General features: G+C 40.5%; 1 long non-coding RNA gene across 7 annotated transcripts in view; it reads right to left on the bottom strand.

The window, feature by feature from the left end:
- LOC308198931 overlaps positions 1-24,088 on the bottom strand; it is a 52,374-nt gene that overhangs the window by 17,559 nt on the left and 10,727 nt on the right. For all 7 annotated transcript variants that reach the window (XR_013954283.1, XR_013954284.1, XR_013954285.1 and 4 more), the window contains exons 2-3: positions 9,064-9,150; positions 33-155 (exon numbers count right to left, since the gene is read on the bottom strand). This is a non-coding gene — a long non-coding RNA (uncharacterized lncRNA). The remainder of the gene's footprint in view (positions 1-32; positions 156-9,063; positions 9,151-24,088) is intronic.

The following is a 24,088-nucleotide window of genomic DNA, read 5'->3' on the forward strand; positions in this document are numbered from 1 at the left end:
TAGAGGCCCTTTTTCTCCATGTTTGCACTTACCTGCATCTCCAGTTATCTTACAGGCACCACAAGAAATCAGGGAGAATGTCTTCTAGGAAATAGCTGTGTTGGAGCCATTTCAGTCACAGGAAGTGTTTCAGCCTTGTGGGCTGAAAAAGTTATCTGCCAGGGAAAAAATAAATAAATAAATACCACATCAAAAAGAGCAAAAAAGATCCTTCCACTAGGATTTTTGCACCAGCATTCTGTACATTCATGTAAAGACAGAGTATACACATAAAATAAGAACAAAATCTCCATGCAGTTGTGATTCCAGTATGTTTGTAATGACAAGTTGGATTTTTTTTTCTTTTGGGGGCAGAAAGCACGGTGGAAAAGAAAAATGTGTATTATTCATAAAAATGATTGTCCTGTTCACTTGTATACCTCTGCAATTTATTCTGTAACAGCTTTTTACTTCAAAGAAATCACTAGCTAATGACATCTGAAACTTAAAAAAATCCACTTATTCACAACCCTGTCCCTGAGGGAATTCCCGTGTGTTATCAGAAATTTTTCCAAAGATCATTAACAGATATTACAAACCAATTGAAACTGAGTATTTTCTTTGCAAATTACTTTTAACTTTAGAGCTATTGAAAAAAGACATTGAGTGATTTAATTTACTTAATCTGTCTACAGATTGCAGCTATGTGCATATTCTGTGATTGCATTTCCAACAAAAAGCATATATAACTATCCCTAATAGAGATATTTTTCTAAATTATCGTACAAGATCAGTAAGATCTCTGAAGATATTAATGTTTACTTTTTCATTTAGGAAATTGCACTCGAGAAAGAAATGGGCACCTTTATTCTGTTGTTATCTTAGAAATAATAACACACCATAATACTTATTTTACCTGCTATTTTAATTAAAACTCCAATAATCATCACATCTGTATATCCTTTGAGGATATATTCTACTGATTTTTCTGAAAAATCATTGTATTTTTATTAGTCTGTGAAGCCAATACTCTTGAAATGCCTTACACGGCAATGAGTATACTGAATGAAATCCTCTATCTTGTGCCAATCCAAACTAAGCGTAGAGCAAGCTAAGTCAGCAGAGGAGGGCTGGAAAAGGCATCTTATTCTCCACCTCATTGCCTTAAACTCCTCCTAGAGAACCATATGTGTGCCAGCGCCACTTCTGCAGGAAGTATGGAAAATAACTACCCCCGAGAATATTTGGTTCGTAGCTTCCTGGAGATACAGATTTGCAGACAAGGGCTTGAAACCCCTGAAGCTCAGGTAGACATCGAATGTATTTATTCTGAAGTGAAGACAGCTGCTGTGTTTTGTATGCTGCTCAATCCTGATTGTGTGTTACACATGATTTGCCAGGTCATTTTTTTAAGAGCTGTGGGCAAAGTAATGCATAGTTTGAGGAAGCAAATCAGGGGTTAGCTGCTGAGAAGTTCAGCCCAGCTAAGCTGGTGACTGCCGGGCCAACAGGCACGAGCAGGAGAAGGATTTTAGATGTTGATATTTTTATTAACAAAAATATGGGTGATGAACTTTGCAGATGTGTGGACTGGTATCTTTAAGCTAAATATCTCTATCCCACCCGAGTCTCAGTCATCTCCTTTTGTGTCTTTAGGCCCAGAGATGCCTATTCAGAGTTGGGACCCAGATTTGCCACAGAAAATAGGTACCTGAACATCTTTTCATATCTTGTTTAAAATAGGAATAAAGAGTTTGCAGAAAGGTAGATGGAGAGTTTGCAGGTGGCAGTTACTACTGCACCTTCCTCAGATATTCTGTATCTTCCCATCAACTAGATCAGTGTAATAACGTCTTCATTTCCACTAATATTGAACTCCCACTCTCCTGTTTCTTCCCTTTTGTGAGTTACGAAAAGGTCTCAGAATGAAAAGGAAAATTTTCCAAGTGCACCAAAAACCATGGGGGCTATGAACTGGAGCTAATTTTTAAAGACTGTTAGTAGCTGGTGAAGGTTGGTAAGATTACTCCCTGAGCTATGTGAAGTCCAGATTTGTCCTGTGGACTTTGTGTACCTGTATTTTCAGTGGCATCTCTCCACCCTTCTGTCACATACATGCAGCCAGCATTACAGTGTTAGCTCAGATGGTGCATACATACCTCCAGAAAATCAGAGCCAGGGGCTTTCATTTAGCTCTAGCAGCACAGTCTCATACACATCCAGCTCCAGGAGGAGTCAGCTCAGCCCTAGTACTTCCTCCCTTTCTCCTTGCATGCTTACCCCCTCCCAGATTTTAAGTAGCTGTCTTGCATTGCTTCGGCTCTAAAAACTGGCCACCCCCAGCTCTGGGGCTCCTTCTGCCCAAGGGCTGGTGGCACAGCGATGGCTGTACGGCAGCAGAAGCCACCAAGGTGCCCCAGTCAGGGGTGACCTGGAGCTCCCACCTGCCAGCACTGGGCACTGCTCCACCGGCTGCGATGGCACGGCGCTTGCCCACTGTCACTCTACCCAGGGCATCTCCACGGCGTCTGATAACACATCTGCTAATTAATGCCAGTTGTGATCCTCGGTCAGATCCTCAACTGGGATAAATTGACACGGCTCCATTTAAGCCTGCGACAATTAGCGGCAGCTTAGAGCTGACCCGGTGGTTTTCTTTATAATGTGGATATGTGTCTTGTTGGAAGTGAACAAAACCCACCAACTAATTGCATATAAGCCACCAAACAATCAGAAGATGAAATGATTGTCAGTAACTCCCAGCCTGGGCCAAATTACAATGGTGACAAAGAAGTGATAGCCTCAGATCTGTTAACAGCCCTCTGAGCTATCCAATCCCCTTATAATAATAATAATTAATAATAATAGATGTGCTGCTGGATACATTCACCTTTCTGTAAGGAAAGCCTAATGAATCTCTCTCTCTCTCTTTTTTTTATCAGGAAATTCAAAAGTGATTCTATTAACACGTAAGCATAGCATGTTACATTTTAACAATTGAACTGATCAAATATACTTTTACGTTCTCTTTTAGAGTCTTAGGAGTAACATCAATAAGTGAAAAGGAATGGTCTAGGAACTTTCTCAGGATTCTTTTTCAGCCATTTGTCAAAATTTCATTTCGATCAATACTTCCACCCTGTTAGGTTGTATCACCGATCCTCTCAACCAAAGTAAGCAGAGCAGCAGTAGGTATCATATCTTAACTAGAGGCAAAGGCGGCACTCCCAGAAATAAAGCAAAAGTTTGATAGGTTGTGTCAAAAGGAACTGTTGTTATTATTATAATTTATTATTTGTTAAGCACTGACAATGTGCTCAGTTCTGCTGATTAAGTTCTTCTGAGCAAGTTCTACTGATTAGCTTCTGAGGACAACACACTACTACAAAGAAGATATTTGACAGCTATCAAGACTTTTGCTTTCAAGGCTCACTTAGCAAAACAATTACACGCCAGTTATGCAGGTTTCGCATAAACTGAGTAAATATCATGACTTTTGTGTTCACTAATTTTCCTACTCCAGATCTCTCACTTCAGTACTGCCTGACAACCTCAAAGTTACACTGAGAATTGAGTAAGATCTAAAGCCTCATCCCTGTTTATATTCCGTTTCAAGCATCATGCTACATTAAGGGCAAGCACACACGTTGATTGTTAGGCTCTGTTTTTGCATTTGGGACTCGCTCCATGGGAGAGCAGAGATATCTGAACAGGGCCAGCCCAAGATGGACAAAACTTGAGCAACTTCAGACTGATGTGCATATCTCCCTCTCACCACAAAGCAGATTGGACACAGTCAGCTGGTGTTACACTTGTAGGTGGTGGCCTGGCCTTAGAAAGACTTTGGTGGGTGCAAGCACCAAAAGGAAGCATTATTCCCATCCTGTTGGGTCTTTTTTTTTTTTTTTTTTTTTACAGCAGATCTGTCATTAAGTCTCTCCAGTGTGAGTTAAAGGTATATTGTTGGATGACGTTTAAGAGTTGGGATGTTTGTTTGGGGCTGTTATAGCCACTGCAACAACACTATTCCTACAAGATCAGGTGAGCTTTGGGCCTCTTTTACATCTAATTTGGCATGTAAGGGAGTCACAAAGATTTTCCTCCTTCACCCTTACTCCCTTCAGGCCAGTTGTTTACACTACACATTCAGGGTGGAAGATTACCAAAAAATGGGCATTGGATGACAAGACAGTGAGTATGTGTACGTATGTACATGGCAGTGGACAGGGATCTGAGAAGTGCTGGCCAAATCTGTGTGTCAGGAGGGTGCTGAGCAGACATTGTCCCTTGTCTCAGCCAGGTAACACCTAGGCTTTCTGACTGCAGCGCTGCCAGAGCTCCAGCTGTGCAGTTGTTTTTAGAAGAAAAATTCTCTTTTGTCTGCAGCTATCCTCTAGCTTGCACACTTCCCTAAATCCCACCAGCACACTTTTTTTTTTTCATAACCGACAGAGGGAAGTGAGTTCTTATATAAATCCTTTGTGTGAAGATCAAACTGTGTGCATGTAGAACTATATTTTTTTTAGGGGAAAATCCACCCTAAAATAATCATTCTGTGTTATCCCCACAGAGTGCCTGTGCTGGCTGTGGAAAAGCATCCAAGGCCACCCTCAAGACCAGGATCAACATTCGCAGGCAGCAGCAGGCTGTAGCTGAAGTCTCGGTGCTGGTGGGGAGGGCAGAGCGTGGGCAGCCTGGGGCAGGCTCAGGGTCAGGGACAGCGCAGCTGGAAGGGGCCATAATCTGAGTTGCTGCTTGCAGACAATGTCAGCCATTGTACGGATTGATAGAAAGTCATGGAGCAACGCAGGAGCCAGCCTGGGGCATGTGAAAAAGGTGTCTGTCTGCCTAGCTGGCTTGGACGCCTCACGCCTCCAGCTGGCTACGCAGGTATGTAAAGATCCTGCATTTTCAGTCATATCTTGTAAATTAATCTTAGTTTGTTAGTAGACCTAAGAGTGGAGGATTTGGTTGAGAAAACACAGACTCTCTTTCACAAATTCGGAAACTCTTGGAGAGAGGAGGGTTGGAAAAAAAAAAAAAAAGAAAGAAAAAAAAAAAGACTGGTTACAGTGCTATTGAGAAATTCTTTTAGAAAAAGTCAGCTAAAGAAGAAAGCCCCCGAATTACAATAGAACAGCAGTTTGAGGATCAAGTTCAATGTGGCTTGGTGTTCAGCTATTAAACAACTAGATTACCAGCCAGAAAATGCCAGGCAAGAATTAGGAATGGTGAAGCTTGCACTACCAAATCACAGCACGACTCCCTGTAGCAACAAATCTTTGGAAAAGCCTCCTTTGTCTCCTTCTTTCGCTCTTTCTGCTCCCCTTTCCCTCTTCCTGTGCTCCTGGTTTGCTTGAATACAATACAGTCAGGGTTTTTATAGCCAGCCCTGATTTTCCCAGAAGGCACAGATCTTACAGAGAAGCACAGGTTCTTCCTCTCAGGGCTCACACTTCAATGCCACCATCTAAGAGATAGATGAACCAATTCCACTTAAAATAATAAAAACACTCTACCTATGCCCAACCCCCAGCAAAGTTTCAGCCACAGGTGGAACTAAACCCAAATCTAAACATTATTAAAGTTGAGAAAAATCAACTTCCCTTTATTCCCCTATTCATTTTCTGCCACTGTGATTTTCTGAATTTCAGACAAGACCATGACCAAGAGCTGCAGGGCCAAAAGGGGCTGGATGTGCCATATTGCTAGCCCGAATGGAAGCAGGAAATACTAAACATCTTGCATGGAAGCCTGTTCTCATCAGGTTTATAGCCCAGCTTTTTCCATCAAAAGCAGTGAGGATGGTACAGACAGGGTTCAGAAATGCATCCAAGCATATGGGAGTATATCTACGCTAATCCTCCTTTTGAGCTTCATCCAGCACTAAATCAGAGCCACACCGTAAAGAGGAATAATGCAATAACTTGTGGAAAAAGCATGGCTCCTTTCTATTAAGATGGGGAAAATTAAATAATGTGACTCACTTTTCTCCTCAGAAACTGTCGGAGGAATGTAATAATGTAAAACATTGCAGAGACTGGGGAAAAAAAAAAAAAAAAAAGTTGAGTAACACCTTAACTTGGCTGCCCTATAGCTATATGCCCATTGCAGTTGCAAGCTGTGGGTGAAGGACAGCATCACGGCAGGGCCAGCCTTGAAAGAAGAATGGGATAATAGCTAGCTGGGTGCCACAGTCCTTTGGGTGACAAAACTCACCTGGGAGGCTGTGAAAACACCTTTTTTGCCAGGCTAACCCGTGCTGTGGCTGTCCCATGCCATGCTGCTGCCTGCCTGCTCTCTGGTTCAGCTGTGCTGCAGGCACTGCCCTGAGCCATCCCCTGAAAGCATCACTGCAGGACTTGGGGGGAAGGAGTTTGTGGTCTTATTTCCTCAGCAAGAACACAGGGCACTCTGTGTGGAGGAGGAAAAGGGCTCAGCTTAGCTCATCGCAGTACAAGAGGACCCCAAGGCTGCAGCAGGGCCTGGCAGGCATGCTGCCGTCTCTTGCTTGTGCGTGCGAGCAGGGTGGGCTCACACAGGGAGTACCAAAGGCTTTCCAGGCTCATCCCTATCACGTGTATCTCCCAGCCACAATCTCTGGCCTCACCTACTGAAAGCAAAAGAGAAAGAGCTGTCATTGTAAGACAAGATATGCATTGAGCGCTGGAGATGCTCTAACAGCAGTAACACACACTGGCTGAGGGTCTAGCCCTAGACCACTTTTTCCCTGTGCCCAAAGCAAAATAAAATACAATGAAATGAAATGAAATGAAATGAAATGAAATGAAATGAAATGAAATGAAATGAAATAAAATAAAATAAAATAAAATAAAATAAAATAAAATAAAATAAAATAAAATAAAATAAAATAAATAAAATAAAATAAAAATCTAACATGAAACCCTGCTCCAAAGCCTCCAAACAATGCTCTCTGGACCTTAAACCAGGTTCAGAAAAATATTTTCAACAGAGCCTGCTGAAGGAAGGCTAAAGGATTAGGAAAAAAAGAGCTGTCAAAATGAGGTGGGTAGTTAGGTAGGGAGGGATACAAGTTAGGAGAGGGGTTGGCGAACCAAATAGGGACAGGAAATAATAAATGCAGCTCCACACACACAAGCACACACACACTCATATATGTGCAGTGCCAGCCTACGACTCAGGCAAAGAGTCTATTGTTTCCGCATATAAAAATCTTCAAACTAGAATTTACTTGATCACGTGCGCTGCCTTTTCCTAAAAGAAAAGAAAACTGAAAGAAATTATACTCAAAAGAAAACTGAAAGCAATTATACTCATCTATTTTCTTACAGAAATAAATCATTACATATCTCCATGGAACATCGTCTAAAACTTCCAGTTCTTAAAAATTACTGACCAGTCTCAGCTGGTGTATATCAGCACAGTTATACTGATATCTAGGAAGCAGAGCATTTCTACCCCAGCTTAAAATCTGCCCCCATATGCTGTTTCTTTCGAACAACTTGTCTTCCCTTTTTTTTCACGGTATGCATCTGGTTTAAGGTGACTTTTCCTTTCCCAGCATATGGAGCTGAATGATTATGACGATTTACATTTATTTTAAATCACAGCCTATTAAATGGAAAAATAAATGCTAATATGTTGATATGGTTTACTTCTGAATGAATTATTGATATGAATGAGTAGTTGCAGCTATCATAATTACTGTTTATTAAATAAATATATTTTGAATTAGAGACCCTTGATTGAGAAATCACATTTTTGTCTGAAAATTGTTTTCCTGCTGCTGTTATAAGCAATACCTCACATTACTCTAAATAATAATAAAAAAGATTGTTGAAATTATTCTATTTTTTATCTTTTCCTTTGCTCTGTGAACTTGGCAGCGCTTTGTGCGTATTCCCTTTCACTGCTTCTCTCCTCTAATCAGTTAAGTGAGGCTCTTTCCCCTCTGTTGTTTGTGTGGATCTGTCACATAGCACCTAGAGACACAAAAAAAACATTTTAAGCAGGAAAATGTGAAACACAAAAACTAAAGGATTGAGGATCAGATACCTGAAACTCCTCTCAACATTTTCTTTTAAGCTGAGCACGTTTCATATTAATGGTGTCTCTTTAACATAAATAATGATCTAATGAAATAAATATTAAATTGAAAGAATCATAAAAAGAATTTTACATTTAAGAATGCCATCTGTGTAACACTTAGCCTAACAATGAAATCATTTCAGCGCCAAAGCAGCTCACTCTGCTTCCAGCACAAGTTACAGAGCAGTATAATGGTTCTGCAGAACAGCACAAAATCTGAGCTCAGCTGAAGAACAAACACCTGGGTTCAAACTCACTTTAGTCCACACGGACAGTGGATATCACATGGGAGTTTTGAACTAGTCCCTGCTAATGCTTCTGCCTCGAGTCATCACAGATTTTTCGTGCAGCTGCCGATTTTCATCAAAAGAAAATTTAGATATCGGTGCACAACATTGTGCAGGTCAGCATGAGGGTATCTTGCTACAACTATTGCACCAATTCTCTGCTTTTGCACAGTGTAAAACTCTCCTGGAACTCGAGCCTGTTGAGTTCGACTGAGGAGACCACTACTCAGAAGTGAGACCCCATGTAAATACATCTGTAGTGTGAAAAGGTCTTCCCAGAAAGCACTTGCAACAATACCACACTTGAGGATGGCTTTTAGAACTGGCATCCTAAATCATAGGATTGTGGACAGCAATACACTGTCATGAACTAAGCTCACAAGACCTGGGAAGCCAAGCTCTGGTCTCCTGTAAGGCAGCACAGCAGAGCCACGCTGAGCACAATGGGGATTGTTTGTTTACACCAGCTGAAGAGAAGGGAACATATTTGTTTTGAGTGAGCTGTGTTAGAATACATATTTTTTTATATGCCCGGGCCTCATTACGCAGTGCTAGTCTTCCACATGGATCAGATCCTAAAACTGCTCTACACACTGAAATAAATGTGAGCTCTACCCACAGAACATCTCCAGACTTAGGCCTCATGTCTATCAATGTCATCTTAAAAAACAAACGCTTAAAAAAGAAAAACAACAAAAGTATCTTAGAGACGGTGGAGGATGCTCACGTGCAGTAGATGCCATTCAAGGCGATGCTGAGGAATGACTTGGAGAGACAAAAACCCCATGTAATAAGGCTGGAGAACAGAGTGGGCCTGAAAGAAAATGAGAGATAATTAAAGTTCACTGAAAGAAATGTGACTTGCACCAGTCAGTCAGGAGTTTTCTGAAAGTGAGAGGAAATGATCCTTTCATAGCAGGCACGAGGCTGCCCTAACGTCCCCCCAGGCAAAGGTGGCCACAGCCCCTGTTGTGCGGGAGACATGAGAGCCTTCACGGGGAAGAGTTAAAGCACTGCTCAGCAAACAACCTGAAGAGCTGCACGCTGTATTCATGTACAGGAAGGTATGAGCCAACGGAGAGAGACATTCAGAGGCAATCAAAGAGGATCTGAGCCTCCCTGAGCACTCACATGACAGTTGGGATCATTTCGGATCCCTTCCAATGAAGATAAAATAGCATCAAAAGCAGGGAGGGTTTTTTCTTCTTTCTTTTAAGGATGAAAACATAACATCATTAGTCAAATTTACTCTGAACTTCCGCCTCCTCATGTTGATTTGTACTCAGGTTGAGTAAACATATCTTTCCATCAAGGTAAATAAATGTAAAAGCCTATCAGTAACTTAATTGCTTAACGAATGATGCAGTGTGGGGTGTAACACTGTTTTTGACTATGCTGTTGAAGTTAACGACCTCTCAAAAACACCTATTATATATCTTGGCAGTAAAAAAAAAAAAAAAAAAAAATCTGTTCCTACTTGAAAATTTGCTCATCAAATTTCAACCATTTTCCAATCATTTTTTCCCCAGTTTTGGGAAGGGGGGTGGAGACGTCGTAGGGCAATTTTCTAGGTGGACTGTTGTCAAAAAGAGTTTATCAGTGTGAGACACTATCTTTTGCAGGTCTGCATGCCCCCAAGAAATTAAATTTGAGAAAAGCAGAGAGTCAGTCCACAACAAGGGCAGAAGTTACCAGGTGTATGGGAAACACCTCCAAGTAAAAATGGTTCACATTTCACTGGGGTGGGGAGGTTCAGCCCACAGGTGTCAGGCAGGAGCCCGATCTCTGACGCACAGCACACGCGTAGGGACATCTATCTGGTAACGTGAACTCCTCTGTCCTGGTGTACCTGGTGCCCTGGGCTGAGAGGACCCAAGGGAAAAGCAGTCGTGCTGGTTAAAAGACAGCCATTTGATAGAGGTGCAGGCAAAATCAGCTCTCCGGTGAGAGGACAGCCAGGGAGGAGTGTGTACCAGGCATTGGAGACTGAAATCTGGCTTGCGGTGGGCAGGCAGGCAGAGCGCAGAGGCACAGCTGCCAGGCTGACATGATGGATCAGAAAAGGCACTAAGGAACTGCAAGAGTCCGGGCAGCTGAAGCAAAGCAAAACATGGAAAGGCAATAGGTCAGCCCATCTTTACAATCTATCAATTAAACAATCACCCACTTCCAAAGGCGTGTTATGTCCTGAGCAGTGGATATCCCAGCATGTGATCGCTGCCGTGATGGAGCGACAGGCTCACAAACAGGAATTAATAATAATAATTACTAGGAATGCTAATAATTTTGGATAGGCCATTCTATAGTGAACCCCTCCGAGGAAATAACATGGTTGGGTATTTTGGCTTAATTATACGGTCCCATATCAGCTTTACTCAGCCCACTGCAAAACAAAGGTGTGTTCAAAATTGTCCATTATGTGGGAGGGTTTAGCCAAAATCTCACCCTGCTTCGGCCAGTTAGCGGGGGTGAGAGTGCTGTGTAGTTAGCTTCAGCTGCTTTCTCCAAAGCCCTGAAGCTTTCAGAAACATTCATTTCTGTTGGCATCACTCAACAGCTCATTGTTAGGATTTGTTCTCATTGGCATGCATGAACTAAGACTGATGTATCAGGCGATCCAGAGTGACAGCCTTCAGCCCAAAAAGTGGATACCTACTTCCCTTAGAGTCCAGGGACTCACACTTGACTCAGAGGATATATGCAAAAATTATCTTTCCTCTCTCATTTGCCTGTGTTAAGCCTAAAAGCATTCATCCAAATTAGCAATCAGGCAAACTGTGCATGCAAAAATCTGCACTTGTACAAACCGTGCCTTTTTTTTTTTTTCTTTTTGGTAACACTGTAAGATTAAATATCTTGACAAAAGACGAAAACCCTTTAACAAATCTTCCCCTAGAGAAAAGTAGCATTTTTTTTTATTCCATTTACTGTCAAATGACATAAAGAAAGTATAGCTGAACACAGTCCTATAGGTTGATTTGTTGCTTTAAATAATGTCACTAACATCCAGATATCAATGTGATGGTGAAAAAAAAAAAAAAAAAATGTTCACATTTAGCTAGATTCAATTACAGACCTAGAAATTGAAATTAAGTCTGATGCTACATGCTTAATTCATGTTTGTGTGACTGAGAAAGAGAGTATCTGGTTTACCTTGAATTTCCTGCCCTAGTGTGGTGAAAACATGACCCATTACATTAATTAAAAAATAGTTTTCAAATGTAGCTTAAGTCATATCACACTGGCAGGAAAAGACAAACACTTTTTGTCCTCAGCCTGTTATATGATATAAGGGAAGCTGCTCAACATCTTTCCCCTTGATTCCTGGGTATATCTCACAATTCCCATTGTGGAATCGAAATAAATAAATAAAATAAAATAAAATAAAATAAAATAAAATAAAATAAAATAAAATAAAATAAAATAAAATAAAATAAGATAAAATAAAATAATAAAATAAATAAAATAAAATAAAATAAAATAAAATAAAATAAAATAAAATAAAATAAAATAAAATAAAATAAAATAAAATAAAATAATAAAATAAAATAAAATAATAAAATAAAATAAAATAAAATTCACAATTAGTAGCCAAAGATTCTTCTTTAATTAAAAAATTTAGCATTTGTCCCTCAAAACTCATAACCATCTTCCAACCACACTGACTGAAACTGATGCATATTGGCCATTATCACGTGTGTTATTCAGGTCTATACTTTGCTCTGTGTTACCTTGTTTGGGTGCTACACCCAGTATGGTACATTTGAGTTTAATACCCCAAAATGCCATATCATATCAGAGGAATTTAAACCAGCACACATTTGACTACTGATTTCACATATGGGGCTGGGACTAACTTTTCTCCTAATATGGTGATGGCACAGGCACTATTTAAATGATTCCTGAGCCTTGTAAATATACACCAGATGTATCTTTTGTAAATGTTACATTTTTCAACATCTCAGCATTTGTGAATAGTTGAAAGCTATGCCAGCCATGCTTTAATGGGGCACAGAAGCGTGCTGCATTCAAAGAAATGGCACACCATTGCAATAGTCAAAATTACAAGCGCTGTCAAAAGCGACATTTTCGCTTTATTGATTAGCACCAGGTAATGCAGTGCTCTGCATCGCATGCTCATATGGGCCATTTTCAGATGATGTTTCTGTGCACGTGGGTGCACAGAGGGACCTGGAACTGGATCTGTAGGGGCACACACTGGGGAAGGAGGAGGGCAGAGACCTGGAGACCTGGAGGTGCCCCTGTGTCCACGACAGACAGCCCAAGGTGAGGTGGGAAGGGCTGCAGGGGCTGCTGATCCCAGGGTCTTTGGTCATCAGCACATCTTTCCTGCTAGTGCTGGTGCTGTATGAGGCTACAATACGATTTTCTGTGGCTCAGGCTCCTGCTGCTTGGTCCTCAACACAAAGAGAGACATCTCCCGTGGGAGATGGAGCACAGGTTACCTTCATTTGTCTGTAAGAAGCATTCATCTTGTGGGCTTTTCTAGACCCTTTTACTCCCTCAAACTCTTCCTGCCTTTCCTGTGTTGCTGCAGAAATCTAGTAGGAGATCCAGGAGCAGGTGTGTGGCAGGTAATGGGAAACATCCACTGCTCCATTTCTACCTCCCGGCACTTGACCTACCCATCGCCACATCCCGACTGCAGCCATGGCCTCCCTGACAGCACCAGGCGGTAAAAAGAGCCATCAGAAAAGAAACCAGCACATTTGTCTGAAAACCCACTTCTCTCCTTTGCAAGATTTGCACCCCAGCTGTACCACAAATAAGAAGGAAGGCCTTTACAGTGTTGCATGGTTCCCATTATTAGAAAGGCAGAGTGCTTTTTCCTCGATGAATTTCGTGCTGGATTTGCGCCACACACCTCGGTCCAGCAAATAAGCTAAAAATCAGAGCTAGGTGACACATGACAATAAACTTAGAGGGAATGGACTAGCTGTAATGCCCCACTACAAGTATTATTTCCAAGTTCACAGGCTTGCAAATTAAAATGTCCCTGGATCACTGCCATAAAAAAGAACATTAAAAATCAGGGGAAGAGGTCTGGGCATCTGTTAGAAGCATCTAATATATACCAAATGTGTATGCTGAGCTTCTTAGATATATGCATTGCTGAAATATAGCCTACAACTAATGTAAAAGCAGAAATATTTTAATTGTATTTTTCCATTTGATATTCAAATGAAAAAAATATATCTTATTAAACACAACACTTGGCTTTGCTATTTTAATAAAAAATAAGTTGTTGAGGAAAAGAAAAGCAAAACTACTGATTCCTTTCCTTATGATGATCAAATGAGCCTTTCATGTTTGTATCTTATACTTCACTTTTTAGCATTTTGAGGCAAATAGCAGATATCAAAACTTAGTAAATAATCAAAGACTTATTCAGTTTTTCCAAACTGTCATGCTGCTTATCTTGTAATAACTGATCTCTTAGGTAGCATAAGCTATTTAATTGCTACTGAAGATTATTTGAATGAAAAAGAGACGACACTCTCCCTTACCCCTCAAAAAGACAAAACTATATTCTTCAAAAAGACACATGCCAGCAGATAGATTCTGATCTCTTATACACACTCACAAGTGCAATTGCTAATTTTACAAGATTTGATAGGAGCTGCGGATCTGAGATTACACCCTGTCCTCCTGACTGCACATTCCACATGGAAAATGGCTTAATTTGGAAATAAAATTTGTTGCTGATAAATCAAGACTCCATAGTCTTTGGGTATCAGAATAACCAAACCTACTAAAGGATTTTAAAAAGCAGCTAAGTATGCACAGCAACTGTATTTTAAAGGGACTTTTTACAGTGTTTGGCAAAGTGCGTATTCATGTATCCCCCCTGACATGATAGACTGTAATGGCTTCGGTCTGTCATGTCAACCATCTGCATATTAAACAGTCCCTAAGTACACATTGACACAGCAGACCCTAATAGCTCTGAAGCCGTAACAATCTACTGAGTCAATAATATGCATGTTAAAGAGCATCTCATGTACTTCCATCAATATCTTTTATCTTTTACTTAATTTGTATCTTCTTTTTATATTTATAGCCAGAGTTAAGGTTTTAGGAACCTTTATCCTTAACGTGCTGCCGCAGATGTGAAACATGTGGCACAGAGAGGCAGATGCAGTAGCAAAATCCTTCCCTAGGATCTGGGCCAGATCTTAAAATGACGACTGTAATATTTTTACACTGGCAAAGTGCATTCTTCCTCCTGTTCCAGATAAGGTGGAAATATCCTCTCATTTCTGCTGGGCCTGATTCGGTGCCGGTGAAAACCACGGGAAAGATTCCCGGTGATTTCACAGGCTTTGGATGGAGCCCAGTGTGATGCTACTCATTTCCTATTACACATTTCCTTCTAATTAAATGAAATAGGTCACAAGGGGAAAATGAAACAAAAGACAAATGTATTTACTTACAGTAATATCAACCCCAAAAAAGACAATCAGAAACAAGAGAAAAGATAACACAAAATACGCTGTCTCTTCATTAACTTGAAATTACATCTGGTACCATAGTCTTAATTCATTCCAGTGTGATCCTGAGATCTTTTATGCTGTGGAAGAGGGAGACTGTTATTTAAGCATAAGAAAATGGTGAGTTAATTTCCTTTGTCTAAATAACCACTAAGAAAAAAGCTTAATTTGCTTTTCCTCAACTTTACTTCACTGAAGCATGCTATGTTCCTCTCGTACTCTGAGCACACAACTTCCCCACCTTCTTCCTCTCCTCTTGCTTTCTGTAAGCATCACAATTTGGCTCACACTTTTAAAAGTGAATCCAAAGTGCAGTTTGTGTTTCCAAAAGGCAGAACCAGGGCCAGGGAGGCCACTTGACCCTATCGGCAGATCTTACTGGCCTGAATTCCCCGCTCCTTTCCACTAATTTGACACCAACATGTCTTTGAAGCACAAATGGATTTATTCCAGCATATCCTTGATTAACTCTCACACCAGTGAGAGCAGAAATGTGGTACTCTCCCTGTTGCTTTCTGGAAGTGTACAGGAAATTCTCCCTCTGTCTTGTGCCGTTTCATGTCCCCAGGCACACCAGACCAGATCATCTACTTCTGTGCCTCACTTCAGGACAGCATGCCCTAATCACTTCCTGGCCCGCTATTCACTCACATGCCAAGAGCTGATGGCACCTGCCCTCCATTAATTCCTCAGCAACTTTCTTGCTGTTCCCAGCAGGCTTTCCTTCCCAACACAACAGCAGGGAAGTCAATCAGATGCCCACGTGCATGCCAAGGGATCTGCCCAACTATGGGGCTGGTCCTCAGAGTAGTACAGGCACTTCATCCAACATGTCACAGTGCATTATCAGGACAGGACTTTGAAAGCAACGGGTAACCACCATTTATTATTTGAGCTCATCCACTGAAGATCTAACAAGTAGATTTAGTTTGGAGCAGGAGATGTTTTATTGTTTGTTTGTTTGTTTGTTTTCTAAATGAAAAAAGCTGTTGAAATACTCAAAGCAAATGTACAAAAGCTGAAAGACGTGTCATTAAAAAAAAAAAAAAGATAAAAGCAAAAAATCACTGGAAGTCCTGCTATCTACATTCCCAGTACTTCCCTTAGCTAAGGGAGACAGCCCAAGCAAAGCTCTGGAGGGACTCATTCCTGAGGGAAAATGCTCTCTGCCAGCTCCTTTGTGCAATGACGCAAGTCATCACCAAAGCATAGATGAAGGGCACTCCTCTCTCTGCAGCATTACAGGTACAGCTCTGCCTGCTTTAGGAAAATGTGTCCTCCCTGGCCTTGATGCAGGAGCTCTCCTTTGCCGCTCTAGCTAGTCAACCGTGGCATTTTCTGCGTAAATGTGAGGAAAAGGGTCAAAGTCCTCTAGCAGTCCAACAATCAAGACCGGTCCAGCCCTGATGAAAGTGAGAATGTCACACAGCAATGATAGGGCAGCTCTGAATCATACATATGACACCTGCCTGCTGATCTGGCTCTTCTATTTTCACTTAACTAGCTGCACAGGCTTACCAGAATTACCAGGCAGTGGAAAAGAAGGACAAGAGAAGGAGGACTGCTGGCCACACAGCCAGAAAGAGTCCTTTAATGCAAATCCTCAGCACTGAAGATGACGGAGTTGGGTAATGCTCACTCAAGGCTTTGAGCACTTCCAGGAATTGTTCCACTGATTTATGAGGAGAGGTCACCCAGTCCAACCACACATTAGAGCAACTGATGTCTGTCACAACGTGAAAGATTCATCAGCCTCTGTCAGCAAATGAGACTGATAGCCTGATATCTAAGGGCAATGAAGAGAAACTGACTGAAAGAAATGGGGTTCCATAGGTGTGGTGCTCCATGTCACCCAAGAAACCACCCGGTGTGTATTGCAAGTACAAGGTGGGTTCTCAAAGAGTGATGGCTTTTCATATTGGGAAAGTGAGAAGAGTCTTCCTTTCTCCCGTACCACATCCAGCTGCCACCAAGACTACCCAAACCTGGCCTGGTCCTGAGCCCACCAAAGTCAATGGAAAGATGCCTAGTGACTTCAGTGAAGAAGGCTCCATATACTCAGGCAAATGTGAGAGAGAGAGATCTGGGCAGGGCTATGATTTCACTGTCTGTGTGCATAGGATGTCTCCTTTCCCACACGGAGGAACGTTGGCCACCCTTCCCACTTTTTTGGTTCTCAGTGTTCAACACTGCACCTGGAGTTATCTCCCATTTACCAGTGAGCTGATTTAAGTGTCTGACTCAGTCACATATGTTTGGCTCACTTATCCAGAGTAAGATTTGGCCTACTAGCTGTGAAAACAGCTTATATCACATGTGCTGCAAAGCCTAGCCAGAACAGGCTGAATAAAGGATGAAGTTTAATCATGGAAATGTTGACCTACAAATAGAGAACAAAATGTTAAACCACATGGTATAGGGTGCTGCACACCCCAAATATCAAGGAGAGGAAAGAAGAATTGAACACATTTGGAAAGTAAAGCTTACTGTTTTGGTTTTATTTTTTTCTTTTTTTTTTCCTTTTTCTTTCTGCAGATTCGGAGAGTCAGACCCACACTGTTCCCGCTCGCGATGACACCCTGGCATCCGAAGAACAACATGACACCCACCACAAAATGCTGCTGTTGGCTGGCGCTGTCTAAAGTGGTGAGGTTTCGTGAGGGAGGTGAGAGTGCCAAAGGAAGGCAAGTGGGGGTGTCACAGTGAGTGGGACCCGGCCACCAGCATGACTCTAGTCTATGGGACCTGTGAAAACTGGAGATAGGTAAACATGACGGAGATAAATGTCCCTTTTATCCCGTGTCCTTGAAAACAATCTGTGGGTTACCTCTAATGGCTGGGGAGGGGGGTCTTTGTAATTATTTTCACACCACCTTTCATCTGGAATTTTCTCACCTTTGTAGGTTTCACACAAGGAAGGGTAGCTTTTTTGGCAGAGAACCCGTTTCCATTTTTAATCACAGCCATCACACAAACAGTTCATCTCACAGGATGTGAAAACTTTCTCATAGGCTTTATTTAACATAATTTGGTGGGTTGAAAAAGACAAAGAAGAATTTTTAAATCAACTATTGTCTTGCTTTCAATACCTCGCCCGCTTTGTCTTTAGGTACGCTGCATTTTAGACAAATGTAGTTAACAGCAGCCGGCCAGACCTTACTGACTGACAACTGTTTCTTTACAGGATTTCTATGTGCCAAGGAGCTGGACAGTAATATCCATTTGGTATTCATGGAAAGTACTTGCAGAACAATAATGACAATAATTGCTTCTGATTCTTGTGTTTACAACACTGCCAAAGTATCATTAGAGCCTTATTTATAGATAATAATGCTTATTAATCACACATATTTGAATTTTGGAATGTATTAGATTAATATTCTTTTGTAACTTGGTTCTGTACTAATGCTATGAAAAGCAGTTTCTGAACGCAGCCCCCTGGAAGTGCTTGCCTCCGAAGAGTAAAATCATCCAAACCATCTGCAGGTAAGGACAAAGGGCACACCTCTTCCTTAGCAGGCCAACACCAGGACTGCAAACGCAATTCCCCAAAGCAGTTCTTTCGGACTAATTTTGGGGACCGACTCCTGAAAAAAAATACTGTGAAAGGTGTGATAGTAATGTCACACTTGAGCTTGCTTTTTGATGCCCTATGAAACAGTGTGCTTTGAACAGCTTTAAAAAGAAACTACTTTTTCTATCATCTCCTTCTTGAACAGTCTACTCTACCCTATGGGCAAGTTTAGGATTCGTGATCCTGGACCTTAGGATTTGTGATCAATCGTGGGGTTGGTAATGAGAAATATAGTACAAAAATCACTCCTAATTTTGGTTATTAAATAATTCCAGCTTTTATATATCAACGTCTGCTGCGATTCAATAACGTGATAGAATGAAAATGGATTTTTTAAAATGACAGTTACAACAAGCAAAAATGTCACCCAAATCTCAATATCAACTGCCATATATTCATATTCTCCTTTGTCTCCCTGTAGCCCATTACAATGCTGAAAAATACACCAAAGCAACTGCAGTACCAAACTCTTCAATTTTTGGTGTGTGGCCAGCTCCATAAATTTGCATTTAAACAAATAAAATCCAGAACAGTGTAGTATGTCTTTTTTTTTTCTTTTTTTTTTTTTTTTCCTTCCTGAGATGGTTCTTCAAGCAAATTTAAAGAGGCTCTGTCAGTTTAGGGATCGCATTTCTGTCTGTTTTTTTTCTTTTTACCCACCCCTGATGTAACATAGCTACTACAAACGCGAGAAATTAGAGAAACTGTTCTTTTCTCTTTCTGTATGTTATTCTGTGTGCCCATTTTGTGCTTTTTATAGCTCTCTGTGTGGCGTCAGTGCAACCTGTCCCTCAGTGTCACAGTCCCCATTGTCTCCGGGGATCTTTTACACAGCCACAGTGGCAGAAAAAGAAATAATAATTAAAATGCAGAAGCCTTACGTTGAGAAGAACACTTGTGGCTTGCTACAACTCCCGCAAACTGCTCTCAGCTTATATATTTTACCGGACTGAATTACCAAGCGAGAGTGTCCCTTTAAAATGCCCTTCACCTATTAATATGCTAGTGTGCTTTTCTTACTGTTTTTTATAAAATGCGAGTGTTGAGGTTTCCCAGGGACTTCGAGCCTATCAAGACAGTCGGTTCTCAGCAAAGCCCAATCATTTCTAGACAAAGCAAAGATTTGAAAAAAAAAAAGAAAAAAAAAAAAAAAAAAAGCTCAAAGCTTGGTTTGGGATGAAACCAAAGAGCAAAGTTCGGGCCACAGTTTGGAAGGGGGCCCGGCCCTGACAGGTTCGACCAGCAAAGGCCTTTGCCCAGGAGCAGGACAAAGAAGGGCACGGCTCACAAACAGGGGACATGATTTTACTAATTTTACTAATTTTAGGGATTTTGCTGGGACGGGAGACTCATTTGCATTGTTTCAGCCCCAACTTGCAGACAAAGCAGGAGTGCCCAGAGGCCCAGCACTGGGTGTGTGCAGAGGAGGCTTTGGACTGGGCCCGTTTCCTGCTTTCTGCTCAACACCCTCCAGCCAAAACTGACCACAAAAATGGTCATGCTGTACCGAGGGGACTTGCGCCAATATTTGCTCATTTGTTTCAGTTCTCCTAATTCTCCTCTTCTGAATACGGGCCCGTAAAGCCAGGTAAGGACGCCCGCTGCCTGCTTTACCGACACGGAGGGGCCGGTGGCATATTGTAACCTCTCCAGCTGTTGGCAGCCCCTCCAAACGTTAGAAATATTTTCCTCAAGTTTCAGTGTGCCACAGTGCAGGAAGCTGTCCCTCGAACAGACCTTTAAAATTTGCATGTGATTATTTCCTATTGCTAGCAAGAAATACGTGGCAATGTTTAGTAATAACATCCTAATTTCCGAAAGTCAAAACATCAGCACGTAAAATCATAATTCCCCCAATGCAGATTCCAGTCTTCTTATTTTCTTAATCGAGTAATGAACAATAATTTCTATTATTGATGTCTTTTTTTTTTCAGGGTGGTTGTGGTTTAATCGTTTCTCCTACCTCTGTGAAACGAAAGGCAAAGCAAACAGTTATCACATGGGAAAAGGTAAGTTTGTGATTTATATCCGTAGGGCTGATGCTAAACCTATATGAAGATAAAACACCAACATTTTACCATTTTTTTTTCAGTCAGAGATACAGGAAGTCAGATTTTTATATCCACATTTGACTTTCTCAAGAAAAGTGGCCCGTCTTTTTAGAAAATATTGAGTTTTCACAATTCTCACTGAAGTCAAACGAAGCTGAAAATGCCCCATGTCTATTGAAAAAAAGGCCCCTCTCCTGCAGTAGGTGTCCTGTTCTTGTGCATGCACAAACTCCCAGTTTGAAAGTGCCGGCCTTCCTGCACAAAATAAGTAGATGAACCTACAAATACCTCTCACATAACCCAGCAATTTTAGCACACGAGTAAGCATATGCAAAATCAGACCTCCAGCAAATCCCAAGCAATGAGCAGCAAAAACACCTTCCTAGTGTTCAGTGGGGTTGATACCGGTTACATTTTGGATTTGTAGACATGGGATATGATAACCAAGATGGAAAAGTTTTGACTAACTTGTTCACTAACAGGGTCTCGGCGGTCACAAAACATTCAAAATCTACATTCAACTGAAAAAGATCTAATCAGAGAGAGAGAAAACAACAGAGATAGAAAACAACAGAGAGAATTTCAATATCATCTTTTAGTTGTATATTTTTATTTGCTATATTTTTCACTAGAACAATATTATCCTGTTTGTATTTAGCATTGGTTTTATTGTCAAATAGTTATTCTTTCTGCTACCAAATTGCATGATTATTGTGTATTTATCCCTCCAGATACGTAACATGAGCATTTCTCTTGCTTATTTTTATATCATTTATAGCCACTAAAATTTTGGATTTGTAGCTCCACACCGTCTTCACAGAACTGTAAGACACAAGCAGGAATACAAATAAAAACATACCTGCTCATCAAGTATTCTTCTAAGCAAAAGGAGAAAAATTAATCTTTGTGTATTTCTAAATAGTCCTGTAGGAGTCATATACTTTTACTATGTGCTATATATTGTATAGTTTCTTCCTCTGTTATGACATGTCTGATTACTTTAAAAAAAAAAACTTTCAAAAACATTAAGGCACAAACCTTTGTATGGAGTACTTTTAGTATGCTTTTTATTCTGACAAGATTAATAATTATCCCATAAGCATGACACAGTTTTAAAATGTTGTTCCTGGTATGAGTTAGCATTGTTCATATAGGTATAGATGTGGAAAGAAAGGGTATTTCACAGCAGAGAAATGTATATTTAAACAAAGAGTGGTAAAACTGTTTTAAAAGGATTTTTTTTTTCTTGTCACTATTATTCTGAATTTAAAATAACTATAGTGAGTTTCAGAAGTGAATTGGCCATTTATAACAAAAATGGAAGCTACTGAAACTAATGGGAAGTCATTTGGAGAAGTATATCAAATGCCCCAGGGCTTCAGGCAAAAGTGGTGAGAAAGAGATCTGCCGTGTGGAGGGTGACAAGCGTGTTACCTCCCCCTCGGTCACCAACTTTTGCCCTCTTCTGTGGCACCTGTGACTAACTCCTGCTGGGAACCAAGCTACAGACTACCCAGACTTTTGCTCTCCTTCAACAAGACAGTTCCTAGGTGCTTATAGTCCTCATGACAGCCGTAGCACTTGCCAGAAGGTGTCATTTCCCTCTTCACTAAGCTCATACACATCCAGTGCTTTCCACTGGTGCAAAGACACTCTTTTTTTTTTTTTTTTTGCCTAGCTGTTCCAAATGCCCACTCATATGTATCCTATGTATTGTATGTATCAACTCGAATTATTGCTGGCTTGGTTCACTGAAGCCCGAGCCAAAGCAGGTAGGGTGTAAACTGTAGGTTTCTTAGGAGTAAGTACAAGGTCAACCTAGCCCTGAGAACTAACCCCAGCAGAATTCCCATTGACATTGGAAACATGCGAAAATAATCCCTCTGTTTCTACTAAGGTCCAAAGGAGTTACACCAGGGGGAAGACTGAGGGCCAGATTCTGCTCTTTTCAGTAAGACAAAGCACCAGGTGTCCTCAGTGAACAGGGCAAGTAGGATTTGGCCCAACTGAAGGAACACAGGGCTGGCTCCCAGAGGCTGAGCTGTACCTCCTCGCTTGGGTTGGAGCAGGGCAATGAAATTTGGGAGTCGATAGACCTCGTATTAGGGAAAGGACTGAGGGCTGCACCTTCTTCCCACTAAAACCAGCGGCAAGGCAGCCAGTGGCACCTCAGTTTTGCCCGCGCTGAAGTGCAGGATTCAACTCTGCTACACTCTACTAACTTCTCTTGCAGGAGTAATTTTTCAGTAATGCAAAGTCAAATGCCACAGGGCTCACTTTTTACAACATCAGGCTGAATTGTATAAACTCCCATTCTAAATTTAAAGTCTTACTGCATTACTTGAATTCATACTTTTCATAAATGTCCCGTTGTGGTACAGTTTCACTACGTATAAAAACACATGCAGGTATTATGGGCTGTATCACTTCATTTCATCTCATTAATCAGCTACTTAAAAATGTTTTCCTTGCAGTGCAGTAGAAAATGAAACAAATGTTCTTTTTTATCATTTCCCAAATTAAATTTATATTCCATAATGACTGTATTTCATGTGCAAAATAACAAAATATGCTTACATACCTGACTTCACTTCTTTAGTGAATTGCTTCATTTGTAAAATGGTGCATATAAAATTGGAATCTAAAATGAATTACTTGTTTTTTCTTGCTATGAAACCTTGTTTAAGTTCATAGCAATTTTAAATATGATACATTTAAAATATTAATATTTCCCATATATTATTCACTGACTTTCAGGTTTCATCTCAAGTTAGAGGCACTTCATATTTCAAAGGAAGAACTGTTTCTTTTTTTTTTTCCAGTACTAATGTTCTATTAATTCACTTTGTAATATCACTCTAGTTCAGACAAATGAAATTGCACTAAATTGCTTATGCCAAGAATCAAGCTAAAGTTGTTGGCATTATATAAAATTCCATTTTCCATTATTATTTTATGTTTGTTTTTGTTTTTTGCTTTTTTTTTTTAATCTCAGTATTGTCTTTTAGGTATAATTCATAGCCCTGTTTAGTTTGTTCTATGACAAATATATATGCACAAATATTTTTATGCTGAGGTGGGGGTGTAAGTAGGTATTTACAGTAAAGTCTGTAACTTAGGTGATTTTTTACGAGGGACTAAACGCGAACTCCCAGTGAACAACCTTTACAGGTTTTTCCTTTATGAATATTTTTTTACTTTGTGTAGTTTTATCTTCCAGCATGTGTATCATCACACACGTGTATATACACGCACATACACACACATATACATTTATGAAAAATAAATTGGTGTGCGCGTAGAGATGCTTGAAATGTCTCATATGCATATTATACAACATATGCCATTCATGTAATCACTTTATATTTATATGTATATAAATAAAATTCATTTTATATACATAAATAAAATATGTGAAGGTATTCCTTAAAGGAGCTATAAAGGCCTAAATGTAGGTGGATTCTTCATCACATCCAAAGAACGAAAAGACCGGGGATATAAAACAGAATCTTTTTATATGACCATGTATCTTTTATAATCTCTCCATAAAGTCCACATGGCTACTTAACTATTTCCAGAGATGTGAATGGAAGTTATAGCTGGACAGGCTGAAAA

The sequence above is a fragment of the Anser brachyrhynchus genome (genome assembly GCF_964034855.1).
Source record: "Anser brachyrhynchus genome assembly, chromosome: 1".
In the NCBI taxonomy this organism is placed as follows: domain Eukaryota; kingdom Metazoa; phylum Chordata; class Aves; order Anseriformes; family Anatidae; genus Anser; species Anser brachyrhynchus.